This window comes from Corvus hawaiiensis, chromosome 3, assembly GCF_020740725.1.
Source record: "Corvus hawaiiensis isolate bCorHaw1 chromosome 3, bCorHaw1.pri.cur, whole genome shotgun sequence".
Taxonomy (NCBI): domain Eukaryota; kingdom Metazoa; phylum Chordata; class Aves; order Passeriformes; family Corvidae; genus Corvus; species Corvus hawaiiensis.
Window position 1 is genome coordinate 10473763 of NC_063215.1, and position 25792 is coordinate 10499554.

Genomic DNA, 25792 nt, shown 5'->3' on the forward strand with positions numbered 1-25792 from the left:
GAGGGTAGAAAAGCCTCTAAAAATGATGGATGATAGATGATGGTTTTCTAACACAAAACATACTGGGTCTGACAATGAGTAATTTTATGTTGGATCTTGTTCTGATGGATATAGATGAATTAACCACTGTGCAGCGGCCTTTAGTGGCTATGGGTCTGATGATCACAATCTGAATGTAAGTAATATGTAACTTATACTTAATATATTAAAAGAGAACAGTCCCAACAACTAGCACATTTGTGAAAGTTAGGGAGAAGTGATGAATAAATTTTGTGGAAGTTAGGGAGAAGTGATGAATAAATTTGCCTCCAAGGAAAATTGGAGATGTAAAAATCTGAATGAAAGCAGGGATTTCCTCAGCAAGAGTTTATTATTTGGCTAGTAAGTCTTGATTCCACATTCATAGGATATAATTGGCTAAAATAAAATCTGGTCCAGTAGAAAAAACAAGGCTATAATCATCCCCTAATATCTTACATGAAGGAAAAAAAAATAGAGATAGTTGTAAACAACTTGTAAAAATTAGAAATTGTGATATTGTTAGGAGAAATCAAACTTATTACAAAATCCCTGGTTACAGAACAGGGATAAGAATATTAGCAGCAGAAGAAACCTTTGGGAGGAGGTAGGCTTGATGCTAGAAAAAGCAGAAAATACTGACAGTGATGAAGTAAAAAAGACAGAAGTAGTAAGGATTTCTCATCTCCATTTGGAAAAATATACTGTGACATACTTTATCACCTTCCTAGCTCATCAGTACTGAAAGAAAACAATAGAGATCTGCTAGGGATAAACATTTTTATATTGTCTGTCTTGGCTAACTTGCACTTAAGAATCCTGAAAGAGTTGGCTGAGGACATCTCTGTTTCACAGATGTTCATTTTTAATAAGTCCAGAAATCTTGGGGAAACTCCAAAACAGAGGAAGAATTGCAATATTGTTCCAGCAAACAAACAGCAGAAGTGAGATGATTCAGACAGCTGTAGGCTGTTCTACCTGGCATCACCTTCCCATCAAATAATGGACAACCTGGTACAGAATTCTCTTGATAAGAAATTAATTTTCACATGAATGTAACCAAAGTCTGAACAAATGGTTTAGGTAAATAAGATGGGGTTTACTTTTTGGAATGACAAATTAAGTTGATTTTGGTGACAGCACAGACAGAGTACATTATGCATGGTTTTGATTGTATCAAGTGTTATTCTGACTAAAGGATCAGCACTGCATGGTATCAACGAGGTGAACTTGGAGTCTATTGTGATTCACATGACAAAATCTTAAAAGACTTGTCAGTGGGTACCTTCATTAAATAGGAATGCTTTCAGTAGAGCTACAGAATGGTGGCATCTACCTCTAAAGCCGTCTAAAGTTTCCCTCAATGCTATGGAAGTAAGTGTGGATCTATCCCTGTGGACATTTCTGAAAGACACAAATACTGTCAAAGTGATTTCTTGGGATGATTACACACAGTAATCCAAATCATTTGTTTTACTGAGTCAGAGATAGAAAGCGATTTTTTTTCTCTTTGTTCTGTTCTTAGTTCCAGCCTATTGTTTCTGAAAGGAAAAGTGATGAGTTGGAGATTTGGGAAAAAAGATCAACAAAAACCCCCAAGCCGTAAGAATACTGGAGAAAAAGACTTTTGGTGACAGAATTAAAGTAAAAGAGCAGGGGGTTTGTCATGGTTTAGCATAGGTGAAGAAGGCTCCATCAGCCACGGAAGTGATTCTCTTGCAAAGAGGTGCTTACAGCTTCCTCTATGACCTGACAGAACCAATCAATTGGCTAGTTTGAATATTGGCAACTTTTTAAGCCACTTAAGAAGCTTGACATGCCTCTGTGATCCACATTTAAGAACGAACAAACCCTGGGAAAGCTCTCTCTTGCTTCTGGCCTTTGGACAGGTAACTGGGGGGCCCACATGGCCCAGCGGGGCTGGGCCGGGCCCTGCTTGGCCTGGGCCGGCCATGAGACAGCCGTCCTGGAGCCGTGGGGCCCTGTTCCACGCGCAGCCCCTCAGTGCGAGCCAGCCCCGCAGCCCTGCTCCGTGCAGGCAGCACAGCCCGGCTCTTCCCCTCCAGTGTGGCCGAAGATTCATCTGAGGCCGCTGCCTGGCAAAGATCATGTGGCCAACAGCGATAAGCGAATTCCAGCTGAAGGGCCGGGTGAGATTAATCCTTTTAGTGCTGTAAGTTTCCTCCAGAACAGGTGAAGCCTGCAGACATGAATCCTCTCCCGAGTCAGAGGAAGAGGAAAGGTGGAGGCAAGTGAAGAAAACACCAGAGACACAAAAGTCAGTAAAGAAGGAAGAGCTGAAACCCTGAGAGAGGAGAAAGAGGAGATGCTTCAAGCCTAGAAGCTGAAATTCCATTGTAAAGCTATGGTGGCGACGGACTATGGTATATCAGAGTACCCATTGTAATTTCATAAATGCATGGAGGGGTGGAGCATTCAAATTGCAATTGTGAGCAAAAGCACCTGTGCTGAAACAAGCAAATGTTGAAGTAGCTGTAATTTGATGAGAAGCATGAACAGAGAGAGATGAAAGTGAGGAGGACCCCTTGCTCTCAGGGAAGGAGAAGACCTATGTTCCTAGAGATGAAGATGCTCCCAGAGATGCGTGAAGAGAACTTTTGCTTCTGAACAGCTCATCCTTAAAATGATACCCCATTAGCAAAGATTGGACCTTCAAAGGCAGTTGTGGGGAAAGCTGTAAGTCAAGGGAAGGGACTTTCACTTGCAAGCAGGGAACCAACCTGGGCAGCTGTCTTGCTGTGACATGGAAGCCATGAGAGAATTTCTTGTGGAGATGTCTCTATAGCATGAGCAAGAGAGACTCCTCTCCCTAAGTGAACTGAAAAAGATTATTATAGAAGTGGTAAACTGACTGAAAATCTCAAGGGTTGTCTTTTTACATTGTCAGTGGAAGAAGGGAGAAAGGTGGGGGGAGGAAAGTGTTCTGAAGGTTTAGTCTGACTTTTTTTTCCTTTCTTTTAGGTCTGTTAATAAACTTCTTTATATTCTTTTAAGTTTTGTCCCTGCTTTGCTTTTCTCCTAATTCTTATCTCACAGAAGGAAAATAAGTAAGTAATGGATATTTTGAACCAAACCACTACACTTAATTGGTGTTTCTGCCCAGTTTACGAACTGAACCCGCTACAGGGTTTTTATTAACAAAAGAATTAAATTTTAAGTGGGATGGGAACGTTTAACAATAGATTTTTTATGGAAAAAGCTGCTTTGTGGAATCAAAGTTCCGTTAATTTTTGTTTTCACTTGACTGATTTTTTTTTTAATTTAGCTTTTGAAAATGTTGATATAATTCATACTAACATTTTTGAAACCATGAAGGCCATTTTTATACTTTAAAATGGCTCATTTTTTTCTGAAATGTAAGCTAATTCTGATAATAGGCAGAAACAGAAAATGGTATATTCTTCCCAGCTGAGAACCCAAAAGTCCAAAGATTTACGAAAATTTTGGTGTTCTCAGAACTTTACTGGTGAGCATTTTGAATGTATTCAATCAGAAAGATAGCTGTTTTGGGAAAGAAAAAAAAAAGTAGATCAGAACAACATTGTTCTGTTATGTAAGAGAAAGATTACTTGCTTATAGAATATGAATAATTTCCAACAGGAGTAGAGCACTAGGAGACAAAGGTGAAAATAAATATTTACATAGCAAAAAGCTGAATTTTTGTACAATGCAGCTATAGTAATTTAACTTATTATTTCTATATTGAGTCCAGTAGTTTATAAGACTAAAATTCATCTTCTGGAAAGATAGCCAGTTTTGAATCCATGTCTTCAAGAGAGGGTATTCCATCATTTTCCTTGGGAGATAATTTCAGTGATCAGTGATTCATACTGTTAGCAAGATGCACTTCTGCTTTGAAAATACCTGTCTTGCATCCTACTGTTGACTGTAATGAAATTATCATGTTAAAGTAGTTCTTTAAAACCTGTTGGTTTTCTTTACCACATACGTTTTTTTTAATCATAGTCAAGTTTCCCCTTCAACTAGCCATGCCATACAAAGGGGCAATCAAAACTGAAAACAAGACTTTATGGCTAAACCAAAGACCTAAGTCCAGGTTTTGCCTAAAGAGAAATTTTATTTGAAACCTGGTACTTCCATTCCAGCTGTCAAAAATACAGATCCATAGAAAATAAAGATATGAGAGACAGACCTCCAAGGGTCATTTTGTACTGTGGCTCAAGGCAGAATCAAATAAACTCGTGTCATTCCTGCCAGATGCTTACCTAGCCTGCTCTTAAAAACCTCCAGGGATCCTATAGGTTCCTTAGGAAATCGATTCCAGTTCTTCATTATCCATACCATTAGGTAATTTTCCATAATATCTGGTGAGAGTCTTCCTCAATGCAGTTAAAGTCCAATCCTTTTCATTCTTGAAGACAAAGAGAGCAGATTATTGCTTTAGACTTTCCACTGTCTTAAGCTGTTCATTTCTTGAAGCTCCCCTGTACAAAACAATGATAGACTTGGCTTTTCTCAGAGTGCTCCAAAGTAGTGCACTTGCTAAAGCCTTGCTAAGGCTGTATGGACTATTGCTTAAATTTTAAATGTGTTCCTATTGCTAATAGCCTTTTAGAAGTTGTTCATTCAGTGACCACTGTTCTTAAACATAAAGAGTATGATCTCTTCAGAATGTTCATTTGACTCTGTTGGAGTACATTTAAATTCTTGTACTGCACATATTACCAGGGCTACATGCCATTAGAGATTTGAGATATCACAAAATGTAGTTCGGACCTTTCAGCCCAGCTTTCCTTCGTTGTTGAACCCTGATGTGATAGTAACCTTGTTTTTTTGGAAACATATTTTTTGCATTTGAAAATGTCTGTCACAGTTTGGAGCATCTTTTTAGATTACATCACAGTGGCATGCAACACACAGGAAATCTGAAAAATATGCTGCATTAAACTGCCCTTAAGGAAACTGTGGTATTCAAAATAGAATATGTTTTAAATCTTACTCATTTGTTTGTACAACTGGCCTCTGCTACGTAAGCCCCGTTAAAGCTTGGAGGTTGTGTGCAGTAACCAGGTATCCCCTGTTTTTGGGTAAGTTCACTCATATTACCGTGTACTCTGTTTTGAGGTGAGGAGAGCTGGGGACATTGGTGTTTTAACCTGAAATGAATTATTTGCCAAACTGTCTCATTGATAATGGAACTGAGATACAAAAGAATGAGACATTTATCATCTGAACTCAACTCAATTTAGTGAGACTTTATTGACACCAGAACTTCTCTAAGATCTGCCAAGGAATGTTAATCACTGTGCTATCTGTCCAGAGGAAAGGGGTAATTCAGTATAGAAAGAGCCCTTTATTAGAGTGCAGATAAATAAAAGTGTAGATAAACCCAATATACTTTGTTATATTCATCAGGGACTGCTCCCTTTATGAAATTTTACTTATTGTTGCCAAATGATTGATGTACTTGTTTTAAGTCATAATTTCAACACATATCCTTCTTTACAAGATATAGGGAAGGCACTGTGATTCTTGATTTCAGACTTCAGCTGTATGTAGCTGTGTCCAGTTTGCTACCCTCCATCTATTTAACCTTGAGGGAAAAAAAAAATAGGTACCTTTCCCCTGCATTGCCTTTCCTTACCCTCTCCTCCTCCTCCACTGCTCTCACCTGCACCCTGCTCCGTTTCCATAATGTGAATGTGATTACAAGATGCCTTTGGCTGGACTGGAGTATATCACGTTTCTTTAAGGGGACAGCAGCCTCTCTCCCACGGTGACTAGCTTGAAGCCATTCTGGTCTGTTCCAGGGCCCTAAATTATCATAATGTGAAGAGCAAAAGTAAAAATAACATACAAACAAAAACAGCCAAAAATTAGAAAGGATAGTATTTTGTATTCTTTTCTTTTGAAACTAGCTCATTGAGCGGGTTGGGTTAGTTTCAACCGTTTTTGTTTTTTTTTTTTCTCATTCTTTAGGAGAGAAGTAGACTGTGGCCAGGTTTTCCTATCACAGCCCATCTGTGTTATGTGCTAGGGAGACAAAAGAAAAGATTAAAGATGTTACTGTGTAAAATGCTTTATATTTTGGGAGGGGGGAGTAGAGGAGCTAGGGAAGATAGAAAATTATTTCCAGTTGAAGACTGTACTCAAAAATTATCATCTTTTGTTGATTTCAGTTGTCTGGGGATTTTGAGATGAATGATGTTATAAATTGCTGATCAGATGTGTCAGAATTAATTTCTTCTTTCCACAAATTTTTTTTATAAAGCTTGCTCTGGTTGAACTTTGGGCTGCTTTCCTCTGGAAATAAATTTAAAAGTGGCTTGACATGAAGGTGTAAGTATGGAAAAATGTTAGCATAGTACTAAATATGTATGTACTAGAAAATAAAATTTCACTCGTCAAAGGAAAACTTGACCAATGTGTCAATCCATAGTTTTTTCCAAATGCTCCAGAGTGTTTAAATGCAAATTAACGGCCCAAAGATATATTAAAAAGATATTATTCAGGTTGTAATGTCAAATACTCAAGTGCTTGGAAATTGCTCTCCCATGCAATGTGGATTAAAATCTCATGTGCATATGATGCTGTCACTAATTGCATGGTCCAATATGCTTTGCTTCAGTGGGACCTTTGCCACTTTTAAGGGAGGGAGTGAATATTACTGAATTAGGGAACAATTATTGCTTATCATATGGCTAAGTATCTAGTTGAACTATGAAGTCAGAATTATTAATTTTCCCACAGTATTTTCTGTCCTGTGTATGACTTCAAAATCTGGGGCTTTATATGTCCAAAATTCATGAGAGTTAATAAACTTCCCCATATCCCTTTCAGGTACAGGGCAGCACTATCACAAAAGCTTTGAGGCACTGAGATAAAACATTGTATGCCAAAATTTGTATTTCAACTTTGAAACACCGTGAGTCTGATTAATTGCAAAGTTCAGCCATGTATATGACAGTTTATGTTCAAAATACAGATCTTGTTGTCTTTATTGACAGTTGTGAGTCACCAGCAGATAAGAAAATCATTTGGACACTCAGACAATGAAGACTAAACTAACAGCAAGTGCCTGGATAAAGCCTGGGATACACGGCTTGCCTCCTATCGCTGACATAGGCCAAAATGTGTTGCAGGATGTATATATAAAAAAAAAAATAAAAATCTAAGAATGGTAATGCTGCTGAGAAAAAAGGTCATTCGGACCCTACTTCTTTATCCAGGAAGACTATCCTATGAGAAGACTAAAATGGTCATGGACGATGGAAATTTTCAAGATAGTTTGATTAAAAGCTGATTTTTGCTAATTAAACTGCAAATGCAGACTGTTTTCTGAATGTTATTTTTGACAATTTTTTTTTCTTTAAGAGGGCAAAATCACACACCTAATATGCAGAAATCTCTTTTTTGCTGGACTTCAAGTTTCTTAAATGAAAAAAAGAAGTCTTTGCTTCATTGAAACAGAGATTTCAGATACTTTTGCTCTCACTTTCATTTTTCAGAATTGCTACCATATTAGTTGAAAATTAAAGTAAATTTGTGATGGACACCAATTACATAGAAGAAGCAATCAAAACTATTAAGCTAGGGTTGAGCACCACTGAACAGAGAATTAAAATGTGGAAATCTGGGGCAAGTTTCCTCATAGGCTGTGTCACCAGACACTCAACTATTCAGAGCCTGATCCAGAGCTGATTGTGACAATGCATGTCCCTCCTTTGAGTTTGCTTAGTTTTTATTATTGTTTCAGTTTGGAGAAATTCTGTGACTTTCCTCTTGCTGTATAACACATTTGCCTAATCATCCATTCTATCACAACATTTTACTTAAATGGAAAAGTATCATCCATGCTTTGCCCTTGAGAACACTGAGCCACATATGGGCTAGAATGAAACATTGACTGAGTCAAGATGAGAATTTAGAACAGATTTCCCAGCAGTCACCCTTTTTCTTGTACATCTACCTCCTCCAACAGCATCAAGTGTGGCAAGGTTCTGTGTTTACATCTGTGTTCTGAAATGCCTCACGGGAATATACATGGCCAACCCTATGGCTTGTGGATTAATTTCTGGTTGCAAGTCAATGGTTGGTTTTGACATATAAAGCACTAAGTTATGTTGGTTTTTCTGACCCAAGACACCACATTTTATGGTGCTACACAACTGGAGATTAACAGGATGGTAAAGAGAGCACGGGATGTTTTCAATATGCCCTGATGTTGGAGGTCCTGAAATGGGTGATACGAGATCTATGATGTAAAGAATGCTGTGTTTGAGGTTTTGAGAATTTAAAGAGTCTTTGTTGACAGTTCCTGGCAGGTTATCTGAAAGGTAACAGGTAAATTATTTCTTGATATTGTAACTGGGCCTGCAAGAAAAGTTTGCAGAGCATGGAGAAATGAAAGGCTTAATTTGGCCTGAAAAGAGAGGAACTGCATAGAAAACTGAGAAACTTTACCAGAACTCAGGTACTCATGATCAGCATGATTAGAGCTACAGATGTCACTGGAACTACTCACAACTTAAAACTAAACTATTGTTTAAATATTTGACCACATAGGGCATTCTACGCAAGACCAGAAGTTATGGTAAAGCAGAAGAAACGAGATTGGACAAGTGACTTTAGGGTGTGAATGGCAGGCGTTTCAGAAAGAATGGATTTGTTTTTAAAGATTTTATTTATCTTCTAAATTAAATTTATCTTAAAATTTTTGAGACTCTTTACTCAGAAAGGTACTCTTAATAGGTCTTCTCTTTTATTTTTCTTATTTTAGTGAGAAAAATCCCCTCATAATTATTTCAACTACATTTCAGTGTAAATAATAGGGACAATTACTATTACTGGCAATATTTCTAGTTAAAATGTCCCAGATTTAATATCAGTTTTCTCTGAAATTCTAGATATTTCAAAAGTAAATACCCTTATTTCCAAACTCCTCCATCTTCATTTTCAGAATGCTTTTAATGATGACTTTGGAACAGTTGAAAAATCAATTTTCTTACCCTTAGAAATACTGAGATGGAAAATCAGTCCTTCCCTTTGGGTTTCACAGGAAGTTAACCATTGATCTCTAGTATCATTTAAATATGATGGATTCAGTTTTAGTGTTAAAAGCTTGCATACATCAATCTTCTATCAGTAACTGTGGAGCCCAGCAGAGCGTATCTCAGCTATCCAAGCATGTGAAACTCCTGAGAGGTCAGAATCTTGCAGTTAAGTAGACAATTTTCTATATAAGCCAGAAGAATATACCCTTCAGGTATTAATATTGCAATTTGCACTTTTGCTTGTCAGCCATTTCCAATGTCCTGCAACTTTAGCTCTTCCTTCAGTTGCCTCCTGCTCCTCCATAACAGGATTGGTGCTGTCCATATTTCTACTCCCAGAAGAGGTTGTTTTTCAATTTCTACCATGAGCTGGGATAGCAGGAAACCCAAAAGAGTTCTCTGCAGCTGTGGAGAGTCAGGGTTGGCTTGGGTCTGAGGAGGCGCAGCCTTTCTGGCTGTATCTACAGGAGCTGGAGAAATGAATCATGGTACATTCTCTGGCACTAAGTTCAGCTTGTGTGCATGCACTTCAGCTTGCTGACTTCCCCCAAAACAAAGTGGCTACATCCAAATTGCCTGTGAAGAATAGTGCTTGGCTATGCTGATCCCTAAACCATGCTGGCCTGGTGTAAAGGGAAATTTTAGCTGACCCAGGCCAAAAGCCTGCCAGGAAGTGCTCCCAATGGTTAGTAGGATGAAGCGATGTTTGCCAGTCTGCTGGCCCTGTTGAGTTTTTTGGTGTATATAGTGCCTCTGGAGCTCATATTGAGTGGGGAAATCTGGGCACTAAGCACCATCCTCACACGTCCTAGGGAGACAATATCCCTGCCATGCTGCTGATGGAAAGGGTAGTGGGACCCAGCACCCCTCTTCCCACAGGCTCTAGGCATGCTCTCAGTCAGGCATGGTTAATGTTTTACATCAGGATAAAAAGATTGCTGTCTAAAGAGGATGAGCACATGCAGCTCCACAGCCTTTACCTGCACTGGTGGTAAGTCAAGCCCTGTGAAACCCTACGTTAGTTGCCTGAATTTTAAGCCCATTGGCCACCATGCCCTACTATGTCTGACTTTCTAAAGATGGAGGTTCCTCTGAAGATCTCCTTTAAAGGCCTGTATTTCATACTGAGCTGATAATAATGCAACTCCATGGATCTCAGAATAGAACTTTGTTCATCTTCCTTATTGAGTGGGGGCTGCTCACTGGAGGGGAGCACTTTTTGGTGCTGGGTAACCATCCAGTGTAATGGCTTTTATGAATTTCGCTGGTATGTACTGTAATAACATTAATCATGATGAACTCATTTGGCACTAATAGGAATGTCATATGTACTTGTGTAAGAATATTCACTGTAGTTCATCATTAATTAACTGGGCTATTATTTTAAAGTGTTACCAGACATGGTATGTAGAAATGGTTTACTTTGCAATCTCCTGGTGTTGAAATCATGTAGGCTCTTTTGCTATGGTTTATGTCAGAGAAAATCACAACAGAAAGAGCAAAGAATCCAAGACTAAGATAATACATTTCAGCTGCATAACCTTTGGAAACAAGAATGTAGGACTTGCCATATAGGCAAAGTCCTATGAATGCTGTGGCCTACCTAGTCTGGTCTCCTGTTTGTCAACAGGTTCTGTGCCAGATCCTTCAGGTATAAAAGAGAAAGAACACAAATGGGAAATTATATTTTGAAAATCAGAATTTTAGTACATCCTACTATTAAGCATTGGCTATTAAGTACAAAGTTTACATGTTAATCTTTTGCAGAGGTCACTCATCCAAATAAGTAATATCAGCTGTTTCTTCTTTACCCATTACTTTGCTGTCATGCTTAAAGAGTTCTAGAGAAACCTCTTCTGTTTTAGGTAGAGGAAAAATAAAGAAATAGGCTTGGAGGGAGCTGCTGGCTGATGATGCCTCATCCCTTAATAGTCTATCCAACCTTTCTTGAGTGCATCAAAGTTCAACCTGAAATTAGCTGGGTTTCTTGCTACTGTAAGACTGTTGCAGATCTGCCCAGTTACAAACCAGTTACTTGCCAAATGTCACATTATTTGCTGCTAATTATTTCTTGTGCTAGCCCTGACTTTCCAGTTTAATAGTGCTTATTCCTCTCTGTGTTTACTCTTTTGTTATATTTATGGAGCAGGCCATTCTAACTTTATTTGCTAGACTAAACAAATTATGTATTTTAATTACTCTCATAAGAAAAGTTCTTCTTTTCCTCTTACTGTCCTAATGACTCCTATTTCCTCTATTCTCCTGTGATAGGTTACCTGTCAAGACTTAAAACTGATTTTGGGTTGTGGGACTGTAAACAGTACAGCAAATGTTGTCTTGATGCTACTTTTGACAATGATGTTTATGTTTCTGCATCCTTGCACGAAACACCTCTCCCTCCTTTCCCTCTACATCCTAGGTCTTGAATATTGCAACAGAAAAATTCCTCCAACTCTTTTCCATCTTAATAATTTCCACCAATGGGCCTACAGCTTTGAGCTGATTTAGTTACACAACTGTAACAGTGATAATCATACAGATGGCTTTAAGTTGTTTCTAGGGAGTAGAAAACAATCTAGGTTCTGTGAGGTTTTTGAAAAGTGAATGAAGAGAAGCTGCAGCCTCACAACCTGATTCTAAACAAGTTAGATGGTTAACCTGAGTTAACCAAGAATTTCACCCTTGTGAGTGTGAGACTAAAGCTTGTTCCTCCTAACTCTCATCCTTTTTCTGCTACTCCTCAGAATCACCTCGTAGGAAAGTCTGTATTGGTGAAATCCCTAGACCTGTCACCTGCAGCTCTAAAAGCTGCTTTCGTGTGATTAATGACTCTTGGAAATAAAACATGTCTCAAGACTTATCCTTGAGGATGCTCAGTGGAAGAATAAGACTGACAGCTCTGGTTTCTCCCCCTCACCCCTCCAAGTTATGATCAAGTGCCCACATAAAAATTACTGAAATCTCCAGTTTCTCTGTTATAACTAGCAATCCTAATCCTCATTGTGACTCTGTTCTCTGTTTCTTTTTTTTTTTTGTGAGTGTGTGAAATCTAAATAGATCAGCTCACAAGTTTCCCTTAGCCATAAGTTATTTATTTGATAATCAAATAGATGAGTTTTGTCTCTAATAACCAGATTCAGAAACATCCACATGCATTTCAGTCTGTCCTTCAGCTTCTGTTCCATCCCTTCATGTATCTTTTTATTCATGAGTAATCTTTGTTGTGATTAGTTTTAGAGAGGTACAAAAATTGACTGAGAAATATAACATAATCCATTAATCCATTCACTTAGGGGTTTGATTGTTCTACTTTTTTCATAGCTTTAACCAGCTTCAAATCTGCTCTTCAAATCTCTCTCACTGATCTTTGCAATTTCCAGGAATACATTGGCACAACTGCCTTACATTAAGCACCAAAGCCTTGAAGAGTTATGTGATGTTATGAGATGAAAATTCTGCCATGCTGAACTGATGAATTATTCTAATAAAAGAAGCTCTTCTCATAGCACAGTTTTTCACTATTGTGGGTTCTTTAATTGGGAAGAGAACTTCAAGAACCTAGCCTGATCACATTTACAAAAAACCCTTCAGAAGAAAAGGATGTTCAAGGGTAGAGAGACTAAAGGTGTTTTTAATCTCAAATTCCCTGTTTAATTCATCACTTGTGTTGAAATTTATCATTGTTCTAATTTTATTTTTCACAGATCTAATTGCAATGCCAGAAGAGCAGAGTCTAAATTGCCCTTTTTTGAATTAATAAATTAAAATTATATATGTAGATGCATGGAAAATTCCTGTGGAACAGCTATTTGCTTTCTTCAATAGGTTTACTGGAATAAAAAGAGAAATACATGTCATTTTTTCTCATTCCACACTCACTACTGATTTTAAAGTATCAACAAACTTAAACTAAATGTAAAGTTCAAATTGCTTTGTTAGATTTATGCACTGAGTAAAAAGACTGTTTATCCCTGTGAACAAGGTGGTCTTGATATATACAAACTCCAACAAATGAATATACTGATAAGTGAAGTGAAGCAAGACAATTTAACAGCCAATGAGTAATAAGTCAGTATGAAGGTGCCTTGTGGTGTGTTCCAAAGTTTTTTACAGGTCAGGTGAAGAATAAGTTCCAAACTAGGGTTGCCGTAGCTTGTGGTCACTCCTCAGCTCCTTGCTGTATATATCACTAAAGCTTTCATGCAAGCACCTCTGCCAGCTTCAATTAGAGCTTAAACATTGATCAGTGTTTTCCAAGGGGGTCACTGACTCATAGAATGGCTGGGCTGGAAGGGGCTTTACAGATGATCTACCTCTAACCCCTTTCCATGGGCAGAGATGCCACCCACTAGGCCGGGTTGCTCAAAACCCCATCCAAGCTGGCCTTGAACACTCTCAGGGATGTGGCATCCCAGCTCCTCTGGGCAACCTATGCCAGTGCCTCACCACCCTCACAGTAAAGAATTTCTTCCTAATCTAAACTTATGCTCTGTCAGTTTAAAGCCTTTCTCCCTTGTCCTATCCCTCCACGCCCTTGTAAAAAGGCACCTCTTTTGCAGCTCTCTCTCCACCTCTCTTGTAGCCCGTTTAGGTACTGGAAGGTGCCATAAGGTGTCCCCAGAGCCTTCTCCAGGCTGAACAGCCCAAACTCTCTCAGCCTGTCTTCAAAGGAGAGATGCTCCAGCCCTCTGATAATCTTTGTGGCCTCCTCTGGACTTACTCCAACAGTCCGCATCCTTCTTGGGTTGTGGATCCCAGAGATGGATGCAGCACTCCAGATGGAATCTCGTAAGAGTGGAGTAGAGGGGAAAAATCATTCCCTTGACCTGCTGGCCATGTTGCAGCCCAGGATATAGTTGGCTTTCTGTGTCCAGTACCTTTCATCTGGTCTGGCACAAATTCATGAAGTTCTCATGGTCCTCTCAAGCCCGAGAAGATCCCTCTGGATGGCATCCCTTCCCTCCAGTGTGTTGACTGCACCACACAGTTTGATGTCAACAACCTTGTGGGTGAAGTCAATCCCATTGTCCACATCTCCAACAACGATGTTAAACAGAGGCAGTCCCAACACCGACCCCTGAGGAACAACACTCATCACTGATCTCCACTTGAGCTCTGAGCTGTTACTGCAACTCTTTGACTGCAACCATCCAGCCAATTCCTTCTCAGCAGGGTCCACCTGGCAAATCCATGCCTCCCCGATGCAGAGACAAGGATATTGTGTGTAGTGGTGCCAAATACTTTGTGCAAAGTGAGGTAAGTGACCTTAGTTTCTCTTCCCTTATCCACCAACACTCCATCCCCATCATAGAAGACCACCCAATTTGTCAGGTGTGATTTGCCCTTAGTGAAGCCATGTTGCCTCTTACCTGGGATCTGAAGGAATCCTTCACTAAAGTGACAATTTGAAGGAAACTTCTCCCACAATACTTCTCAAGAAGAGGAAATCATACAGGCGTGGGTGTATTATGGGAAAGAAAGTGCATGTGTGGGCAAGAAAGATGAGATTACCTATGGCAATATCTGGTAATGAGAGTGGTTGTCTGAACCTAATGTCATACATACATAACTCACTTTTCTTGACTCATGCTTTGACCAGTATCTTCACAGGTGTCCCCTGTCCAATTTTTGTTTCCTGTGTGAGAGATGCTAACCTCCTACCTAACTCCCACTATGCTGCAGTGTAGTTTTAATTAGTTGAACCTGAAGCAGTTTACTATAAATTGAGGCATTGTGTGATGGCTCTGTCCTAAGGATCCAAACCTCACTGTTAATCAATTCACAGTGGTTTATAAAAGACATGGGTGGATTCAGTAATGCTTCATGAAAATTGATAAGAAAAGAAAATCCTTAGTGCTTAGTGCTTTCATTTATATCTCTCTGTGGCTTCATCTGCATTGCCTCAGTACTACTTCCATCTTTCTTTCCTCTTGATATCAGTGGGAGAAAAGCTTGGGATAGGGGAAAGTGGATTTTCATACATTTATAAGGAAAATTTAGTCTGACCAGAATCATTTGGGCTGTAAAATCCCAAACGTGGTCCCATCACTAAGTGCAGAAATCTCCAGCTGACCTGGAGAATCTGTCTGAGGCAGATATCCAGCCCAGTTGTGCCATGGTGAGGGCATTGTTTTCTCTGTTAAGATCAGTCAAAGGTATCCCATTGTATAGTGGCACCTCCCTTAGTCTGCATATATCTAGTTACAACCAGAGGAGTTGTTTAAAGCCCAGAACCTCCATTTGTGTTGGTGACAATGCTAGAAATCTATTACTGAAAGACTGTAAGTACTATATCTCATTGTAACTGAGTAGCACAGCTCACTGGTGAAGTTTTATCTTTTAATAGATATGGACTTTCCAAACTCCTAAATGTTCTTAGAGTTTTTTTCCCCACCTTATTTGTAAAAAAAAAAAAATTTTTGCCTCTTTATCAATGCTCTTGTGATGGTGCCACCAGGATTTTATGAGCTTTTCTTCCATGTCCCCTTGTTTATATTGCAAAAGATCACATTTTTTTTCTTCCCATATTTTTTTCCTATTGTCAGGAAAAAAATACATCTCCTATGACTTAGATGCTTTAATCACATTAAAATAATACAATCTGCAAGATGAAGACCTTCAGCTTGGATTCATTCCATCTAACTTTAGGCACCAGACCAACTTGCCTAAGGGTTCTTACTCCTCAGCTCCCTATAGAGGCAATGAGCGTGTCTGTCTGCATCTGTTGGTTATAGATGAAAAATAGGCTCCAATTTAGATATCTCACTTTAATGATCAAATGATGTAAGGAGATGCACGAGAATAGTCTATAGTCCTAGTTTCCATGAAAAAAAACAGCCTCCCAGGCAGGATGTACTAATCTTTCCTAGAAACTCAGTAACATCTCATTTCTTTACCTTTCCTGTAAACTAATGTGACCCACTAGTATGTTCACACGTCCAAGTGCATTTGGCGTGTGAGAAAAGAAGAGAAAATGGATTTTAAAATCAGCTTTTAACAAAAAGCACAAACTCTTTTGTAAAGTTTGGACATTTCTTTTGAAGATCAGCTTGAAACAATAAGGGAGGGTAGGGAGGGGAAATCACTGAGAGGTATTGGAGCAGTACAGTACTGCAGGAGCACATCACAGGTTTTGGCTATTTGTATCAAACAAAGTCCAATATGTCACCTAGCAGAATGCTGTAATGAAACTGGTAAAATGAAATATAAAAGTAAAAGAGAGAATGCAATGTGCTTGTCATTAAATCTCTTTCTGAGCTATAATCCATCCTTGACTTTTCCTTTGTTATATTTTTCCCTTTGTGGATAGAAGCCAGAAAAAACAGTTGTGCAGGCTGAAAAGGAGGATAACAAATATTACTTGTGTGTTCTTGGGTGAGGTGGATGAGAGGTGGCAGAACAGGGCTTCATTTGGGAAAGATCCTGCATGTGGAGTCTGACTTTCACACTGGGTGTGCAGGACTTAGTTTCCACAGTGCCATTCTTTTCATGGGAGTTGACAGGAACTGAAAACAGTTCTGGGCCATTGCTGCAGTTGTACAAAACACTGGAAATATTGGTGTTTTAACATTGGCTTGCAAAACACTTGTGATACCTGCTTTCTTTTTAAGACTCTCTGGGAGAGTAAGATAACAGGAAGTTTGCCCTATGGTTAAGGCTCTGACTTGAGACCTGTCATTTCTGCTTCCAGGTTTAACATGCTCTAGGTACGTGACATGGATTACACTTTTGAAGGTAACAGGGTTATTTCGGAGACTCAGCTGGAACTGGGGATTGAGGCAAAGTCTCCAATTTCCTGCACACAAGGTTTTGTGTGTTCTTTAGTTTCTCCTCCCATAAAATGAATTTGGTGGCACTTCCTCCAGAGAGAACTGAAGAACTCAGCTGTACATTTATGCTGGAAATTAATGGCCAATTTAAGAACTATGGTTTGGCTACACATGTTGCACTCTCACAGGTCAGTGATGTGCAGTGCTACGTGCATGAAGCATGGTGCTAAAAAAATTGATGTGCTTTGATCCTGCGGGCATTTGTCGTTAAAGTGCAACCAGTTTTTGTTCTGAAGATCATAAAAGCCCCAGGGAAACTGCACAATTTTCAGTGTGAAATTCCAGATTCTTATGATATTCCATTTCTTAGAAACTGCTGTATCCAGTAAAGTTACGTAAGGTCTTGAATTTGGGCTTTCCTTGGATATGTCTATACTAGTAAAACAAACCATGCTAGGAACATTCCCTGAACCCAGGAACTTTATCATTTATTGTGTTCCTCAGAGCAGTCTGGGACAGGCTTTCAGCCCATGCCTACCAGCATTATCCTGAGCAATGCCCAGGAATGCTGGGATTTAAGACAGGATTATTCCCAGCAGACAGTTTGCTTGCAGCCATCCTGATGTGGAGGGCAGAAGATTTGGATAAAATGGATGTGGAACAGCCCATGCCAGTTGGCTCCTGAGCTAGAACACAATCCAGGGTACATTTAAAGTATAAAATTTTACAGGTGTAGCCTGGAGGTCTGGGACCTTGCATGTTGTGCAAGAATCATAAAACATCATTGAAACTGGCATGTTTTCTGATATACTATCCTATTCATTAACCCTTCAGTTTCCTAAACCCTGTTTAAATTATATCTGTACTTCTTTCTATTTATATATATATATGTGTATATATATATCTAAATATAAAAATCATAGAATTATATAATGGTTTGGGTTGGAAGGGACCTCAGAGATCATTTGTCCTTGAACACTTCCAGGAATGGGGCAGCCACAGCTTCTCTGGGCAACCTGTTCCAGTGCCTCACCATCTCACAGTAAAGAATTTCTTCCTAATATCTAATCCAAACCTGTTGTCTTTCAGTTTGAAACCATTCCCCCTTGCCCTATCACTAAGTGCCATTGTAAAAAGTCCCTCTCCAGCTCCTTTGCAGTCACTTTGAATACTGAAAGACTCTCTAAGGTCTCCACAGAGCTTTCTTGTCTCCAGGCTGAACAGCTCAAAATTTCCTGGCCTGTCTTCATAGGAGAGGTGCTCCAGCCATTATATATGTGTGTATATATATATATATATATATATGCTGTATTTTTTCCTAACTGAAAGATAAATGCTTGAGCTAAGAGACTTTCCCATTTAGATAGAGTCACAGAATTATATGGACCAATAATTGACTAATTTTCTGTGGGGCTATACCAAGATCTAATTAGGAGCTATTTGGTTTGCAGCGTTGGTGGTCAATTTCCTGCATTTATATGTGATTCTTCTGTGAAGTGTTGTCAGCAGCAAAAGAAAGTCAGATAAAAGAATCAGATTCCCCATAAAATTTGAAAATATTACTGCGCAAGATCCCAATTTAGAAACCCAAGGAGAAAAAAAAAATCACTTTCTATCACTTTCCCAACCAATGTTCTCCATCACAAAGTACTGTCTGATACATAAGACAAAGAAATTGAAACCCTTTGTTCTTAGATAATCACAAAAATTTCTTTGACAATAGTCATGAGCTGCTTTTCCAACCTTTCACACAAATGGCTTTTGGGTTAGTGTTGTTTTCATGCCTCCATCCTTCCTGCTTTCCCCCAGAGCACTGCTTTTGCAGCACCCTGGGAGGACTTCTGGAGGACATTATTCTTGCTTCTTTCATTACCACTCTCCCCAAAACATGGGTCAGAATCAGTAACATAAATAGCCCCAAGGGGAACAGCGACAAGGGACAGAGGTAACAAACGGGTGGACACGGTTGTTTTATCCCCCAGCACATGACACAGGGCTGCAAACCTGCAACAGACTTACAGCTCACCTATGACAGATTATCCAGATGTTTCAGCTCAGTGGCAGAATGATGGCCTGAAATAAAAGCAGTGCAGGGATAAAATAGTTCAGTGTTTGAGTACCGTTGTTTTTTGGGGTGCTTATGTTACCTGTACTTACCTCCATCTGCTTTTCCTCTTCATCTCTGCTATCTTCACATTAATGCCTTTTTAGTTCATTATCTCTTCATTCAAGCCCTAGGAGCTTTTATTTGCACTGGATATTTTACAGTTTTCATCTTAGCTCAAGCAAGAAGCTTTCCTGCATGTTTTCCTACTGAGTTTTTGCTGAAGGCATGAAGGATTCAGCCTGCACACAGACAGGGCATGCATTGCCTGTCTCTGTTATGGTTCTGTTGTTACCAACACGAATTTGTCACATCCCCCAACTGACTTGCTTTCACTGCAGTGCTCCCAATTCCCTTGACATGACTTTGCTTCAAGGAAAGGTCCTTATATAGGGATATAGGAGCTCAAGTCATGGGTATTTAACAAAAGGACTTCCTTTTTATCTGCTGTCTCCCCATATTTGTTAAAACGTACAGTATTATTTCCCTTCATAAAGTAACGGCCTTTCCTCCCAGTTCCTTTTCAGTAATAGCCCCACAGTGGGAGTTAAGATTGAAAAGGCAGATTGACCATGCTGCTGTCATGCAGCTGAACCAAGCTTGATGCATGTGCCCCATAAGCCAGATGTTTATTCTTCTAAAATAGATTGATATTGGAGTCGTCTTTTTTATTTTTTCCCAGAGCCTTTATTAAAAAAAATTGCTAATAAAACATTGGTATGACTGGAAGAATACAACAGAAAAAAAAATCCACCTCTCCAAACTTCAGATGTGCTGGTTTGCGCACATACCTACTTTGTTAGCAAATGGAAACATCCACAAGGAGCTTTTTTTTTTCTTTCTTTTTTACTTTCAGCTCTTTCCCTCTTACTAATCAGATGAAGTTGAAAAACCTGGATCAAGATTATTCATCCTGTAAACCCTAGGCTCATGCCAGTGTGACAGACTCTCCTGGCTCACATATGAGCTTTCAAGTGCTGTGTACGGGTAGAGAACCATGGCGTGGTTTGGGGAGGAGTGAACTACTCTGCACTCTGCTGTGAAGCAGCACACAGAGCTTCTACTTTTACCTATGAAACGTGTTAGACGATCAGTGTGAATGATCTGGGTGATTAAGCAGGAAATTTTAGTATTAATCGATAGAGGGAAAAAGTCCCAGTTAGTTTTGGGGGAGGCTCAATTTGTTGTAGCTCTGTGTTCTATCCCCTTTCTAGATTTCATAGGGTTATCTTGTGCCTTTGCTAGCACATAACTACTGCTCCTCAATGTTTTATAATGGGCTAGACAAGTATGGTATTTTTAGTATAAAACACTGTACAAACCAACTAAATTGCAAAGCTATCCTAACTCCTTTATTGTCCCATCACCACAGCATTTGACTTCGTTGTGAAACTGTCAGGATTTCACGGCTTGTTGCCATCTCTACAGTTTGGTGAAAAAGTTATTGGAGTGAGATTGGAACACAAACAGATCCTCCAATAGCCTAATTTTCCTTGAAAACTGGGACAAAAAAATCAGTGTGGATTCACTATTTTGATCTGGAAGTTAAGGAGAAGGAGTATTAGCTTTCTCTTGCAGTTCAGCACAGACTTCCAGACCTGCTGGGATTCCTTCCCTAAGCTCTTTTAGCAGGGATTTTGAACTGTTGCTGTCTGAGATTTTTCTCACCTGTACCCAAAGCTGGTTGGTTTAGCTCCATTCACTTGGCTGGCATGAACGGGTCACGTGTTCGCAAATAAGCAGTCCCTCTCTCAGGCTGCTTGCTTTAAGCTTGTGTTAAGAGAAAAATAAACCAGAGTAAAACACAATCCTTACTTGCCTCTGTCCTCCTTTTATTCAAAATCAGGGACTATTTTCCCTTGAACTTACACATAGGCCCCCATTTAAGAGCTCAAATAGTTCTGCTGACTGCACTCAGCTACTCATATGGTTAAAGTTATGCATGTGCCCAGGAGCCTCGCTGATTTGTGGCCTAAGGTCACATCTATTAAAGCACATAACACAACACTAAAACCTCTCCTACTTATCCAAACCCTGTTAATCTAAACTACTTTCATGTCTCTGTTCCATTTGGCTAATCAAGGCTTCAGTAGAGTTGCTCTCTAAGAATAAATACCAAAATCGGTTGAAGTCTGCCCTCAACAAAGTACTTCTGGCTCCCAGAGCCTTTAATGAGAGCCCCAAGTGTGGATCTGAGGTTGGAATTTGGCTCTAATGATAGGTGGATTTTTCAAGTCTTCTGTGAAGTGCTTCACAAAATGAGGCGTTTCAGTTTTTATACCCACACATCATATTGTACTTACAGTTACCTTTGGCTGAACGAATCCTGGAATTTCTTGCTATCACATCCAAAAAAATGACACATTGAATTGCATATCAGCTGCATACATAAGAAAAGATTGTTCTGTAGGACAACACAGAGTTGTCAAGGTTTGCATTGAAAATGCTGCTTGGATTATCCCTTGTATCGCAATTGCAATTTAGCTTTTTTTTTTCTCAAACATTTTTTTTTGTGTGTTCATTTGTTTTTTAAGTAACTTTGGGGAGATGAGCATCTCTAACTTTCTAAATCTTCTCTTTGCTGTGGAAAAAAAGGAAAGACAACAAATTGTTTAAAAAATAGTTTTCTTGTCAAGTAATGATTTTCCATTGGTGGTAAAAGCTCGATAGATACTTATAGATAGAATAAAAATATATTTAGCTCTTGAACTATGAGAAAAAAAACAGTTAAAAAGTGTTCAATCTGCTGATTTACAAGCAAGGTGTGCTCAGATGTGGGACTACACTGAGAAGATGCCGATGGTGAGAAAAAAATCTTGAGGTTCAAAAGCATCTTTGTGCATTCAGTAGCTGGATATATTTTCAGTAGTCATATTCAGAGATCTGCGGGAGCTGAAAGAGTACTAACAGACAGGGCCTCCCTCCTGCAAAGCCATTTCTTACAAAATAAATTAAGAGAATTGTCTAGGATGAATGGAGTGAATTCCTCCCTGGACAGATTTATCTCTTCACATGGACATCAGAAGGGAGATCAGGGGCTAGTTTAGACTCGGCACATAACTTTAAAGGGTTTAAAATTAATAGGGTAAATCACAGCCAGCATGTGTGGTTTCTGAGAGCTGAGGGTCTTCAACACCCAAACAAGAAATACCCAGGGAGTTATCACTGCTGAAATCAGAATTAGGTGCTTCTCTCAAAGGTCTCAAGTCACTTTAATCAGCCTTCAGACTTCCCAGCCTGGGGAAATAGGTGGACATAGATACCTAAATCTCAGGAATTGTTTCAGTCCTCATACAGCTGTTATGCCAGAGACTCTTCTCTGATGCTGTTCCCCAGCCCAGTTTGTCCCCTTTCACACCGGTACACCCTCTGACTGTAGGATGGACTTACAGGAGTGGTTCTATAGGATCAAAGCCTGACCAGCCCCTACTCCACCAAGGGAGGCCTTGAACTCTTTGCTGTCTGTTGGCTCACCTTTGGGAGAAGGATGAGACCACTTACACTGCAGTTTCTCCTGCACCAGGTGCTTTTTGGAGAAGCAGGTAACTATCTGGAAGTTTTGAATGAAGGGCCACTGAACCATGCCCCTGTCTCCATCTCTTCCTCATGTATGACCAGGTGTATGGAAACCTACTGTAGCCTGAGATCCATGGATGAAGATCCAACAGTGCATGGATGACTAATTCTGAAGTTCCAGAGAAAACTCCTTGTTTCTGCTAAAGCTCATTTCCTAACTTAACTCTTTCTGAGTCAGGAGTCTGCCTTTTAGGTTCAGTGGGTGTTGCTGTTAAGAGCTCAGAGTGTGTAGTTTAGCTGTGAGATTAGAAAGCTTTTGTAAATTGTACCTAATATTTTCAAGGATTTAGACATGATACAATTACTACAGCACTTTGGCACTTGATGGCTGCTGAGGCTTTTAAAAATTGAAATAATTGAAGGAATGACATTTAGACTCAGTCTTTTTGTGTTTAAATTGCTCTGCTAATTTCTCAGTGAGATAGCATTTCTTTTCTCAATAGAGTATGCCTTAATCACATGATACGATCTGTTATCACAGTAAGAATTATTTTTCAGACTTTTTTTTTTATGAGTCCAGGGTCCCAGGAGGATTTAAGCTTCTAATTTTGAATGCAAGCTAAGTGTATAAGTACTTTTGGTAATCTGGGAAAGAGTCAATATTTAGTTGGTGTTGTGGCAAGTGCTCTTTGGATCACAAACATTCAGGGAGAATATTTTCTTGTTTTAATGAACATTTTATGGAAGAAGCATTTTATTGCTGGGAAAGGTTTTCTATCTGATACAGATTTTGGGTTAGAATCAAATGGAGCTTAACAATGTGTATTCATAGTTGACACTTAAAGCACACATTCATCCTTTTTCAGTGAAAAGTTATAAATTCTTTTAACGCACAGATTCTTCTGTCTTTGGAAAGAGAGTAAGACAATAATTTTACAGATTTGTTTTTTTGTCTTCAATACTAGCACAACCTTCCTCCCCTTCCAAATTCTTCCTGTCATCATAGCAATTCAGTGCTGCTGATTTAGTGAATTGGACTGAGGGAGACAAGCAATCCAGCATGTCGACTCTGAACTCTGACCTTTCCTTTGCATTGTTGCACAACTCAGTTTCGCTAATCAAAAAGCTTTCTCACTCCCCCTTTTTTCTCAAATGAGCAAAAACTTGGAATATAGAGGGACAGGAAGGTTTTGGAAATGATCAGGAAAAGACACCTGTACATTTTTCTGGTTTGGCTCTGTGTTAAGCATTTCTTAGGGATCTGAAATCTGATATTATTTGCATTGTTCTTCAAATATCAAGATAGGACTAAATTCCTTACAATTCCTATTATGCTTAAACACTGGAACATGTCCAAGCACATGACTTCTCATATGCTGTCTTCATCAATACTTGAGCTCTTGACATATGAATCATGATTAATTGAGATGGACAAGACATCAAGTGCATTTTAGCTCTACAACAGCTAAATTCACAGGGACTTCCAGTACAGTTGTACAGATCACAAAAGACCACGATGCTCATGCTAGAGCTGTGGCGTGTTCAGTGCTTGCTGCTATTCCATTAGGTCATACAGTGGGAAAAAGTACAAAAATAACAAACTCGTTAGTCTGCTAATTGCAGGCTTGTTAAGTGATATTCCATTTCTGGTGTTTCTTTTTCCTCTCCATTGCTCTGATTAATGACTACTCAAAAAAAAATACAAAAAAGTCTCCTGTTAAAAAAAAAAAAATTGTACAGCACCTGAAGAATCTTTTACTAGATTTTCTAATGCAAACTGTGCATTTGAATGTGTAGCTACAGGACTGAAAACACCACTGCTGTATCCCATTTGATTTATTCACCCAAAAGGCATCCAGCTTTTGAGAAAATCATCAGCTGATTTGCAATTTAGGAGCGAATACTCTGAATTGGGGCTTTTCTAACAGAAAATCCTGTTTCTTATATTCTTCTAGAACAAGAATTGCCTTTGTAGTTAGGACCTTTCCCTTCTCTGTGCTTTGTGATAGGAACCTTTGAGGACTTCTGGATTGACCAAATACAGTAGGAACTCTCAAACCTCTTGCTTCAGTGGAAGAAAATAATTTCGTTTTAGTAGTTCATGAGGGAGGGCTTTTGTGAAACCACTTTTGTTCTCTCTTTGCTTCAGATGAATTTGTAAGAGGATCTTGATAGCAAGTACTTATTAAGCAACATTTATTACTATTTGATATGGACACCCTCATGTAGAATAAGACAATTTTGTGTTAATCGATTTCAGTCATTGTTTCAATATTACTGTATTTCAAAAAAACACCATCCAGGAACACTGCTGAGCCTTCAGGAAGCTTCTCAGCTAGACCAGCAAGAACTTGGCTAGAATTCTTACAAATAAGTCTTCACAAAAATTGCCCGTAGTTATGTTGGACAACATTCTGAGCATCTCTGTGGTACATTTTCTACAGTGCATGGGAAAACGCCTCCTCCCCACACTGAGCAGACAACTCTGCCACACCCCAACTGTGGGCATCCTGCTAAATGCCATTTCACTGAAAGCCAGGATTTCACAGGTCCACAGAGGGGTGCACTCCCATTTAAGGGTGATGAGGCTCAGGCACAGGTTCCCTAGAGAAGTTATGGATGCCCCATCCCTGGAAATGTTCAAGGCCAGGCTGGATGGAGCTTTGAACAACCTGTTCTAGTGGTGGGTGCCCCTCCCAATGGAGAAGGGTTGGAACGAGATGATCTTTAAAGTCCCTTCAAACCCAAACCATGCTATGACTATATGAAAAATCTCAAGTGTTGCTACCTTTAAAAAATTTTTTTTGCGTGCTGTAAACCAGAAGGCCTTTCCTGCAGAATGGAGTTTGTATTGGAGCACAAGTGAAACCCTATGCAATTTTCCTTTCAAAAAGCATTCAATTATGTCACTAAAATGAAATAGAGAAATTTAATTTAAAAAAGGCCCTAGTTCTGTGTTGTGAAACTTTTTACTCCCTGATGTGGTTTCTGAGCAGATCAGTGCAAGGACCTCCTTGCAAATCATGTAGGTTACACCTCATGTAATTCATTGATGTGCTTCTGAAATACAAGAAGAAAGAACTGCAGGTTGATATTTGCTGTGCAAAGATTAGTACTCTTTGAAATAAAAAAAATATTACTCGTTGAAATGCAGGCAAGTGGCATTGTGGGACGGCATAACACTGAACAGCTGAAAATAAAAATAAGGGAGAGCTCCAGAACTAACCAGTGCAACTGCAAAGACACCAGCCAGCAGCCTCCCTCCAGCTATGCTGTTCAAATATGTCTGCAGTTTAACGAGCCTTTTACCCCTTGTAACATTACCATTCCATGAAAAATGACTCACAGAT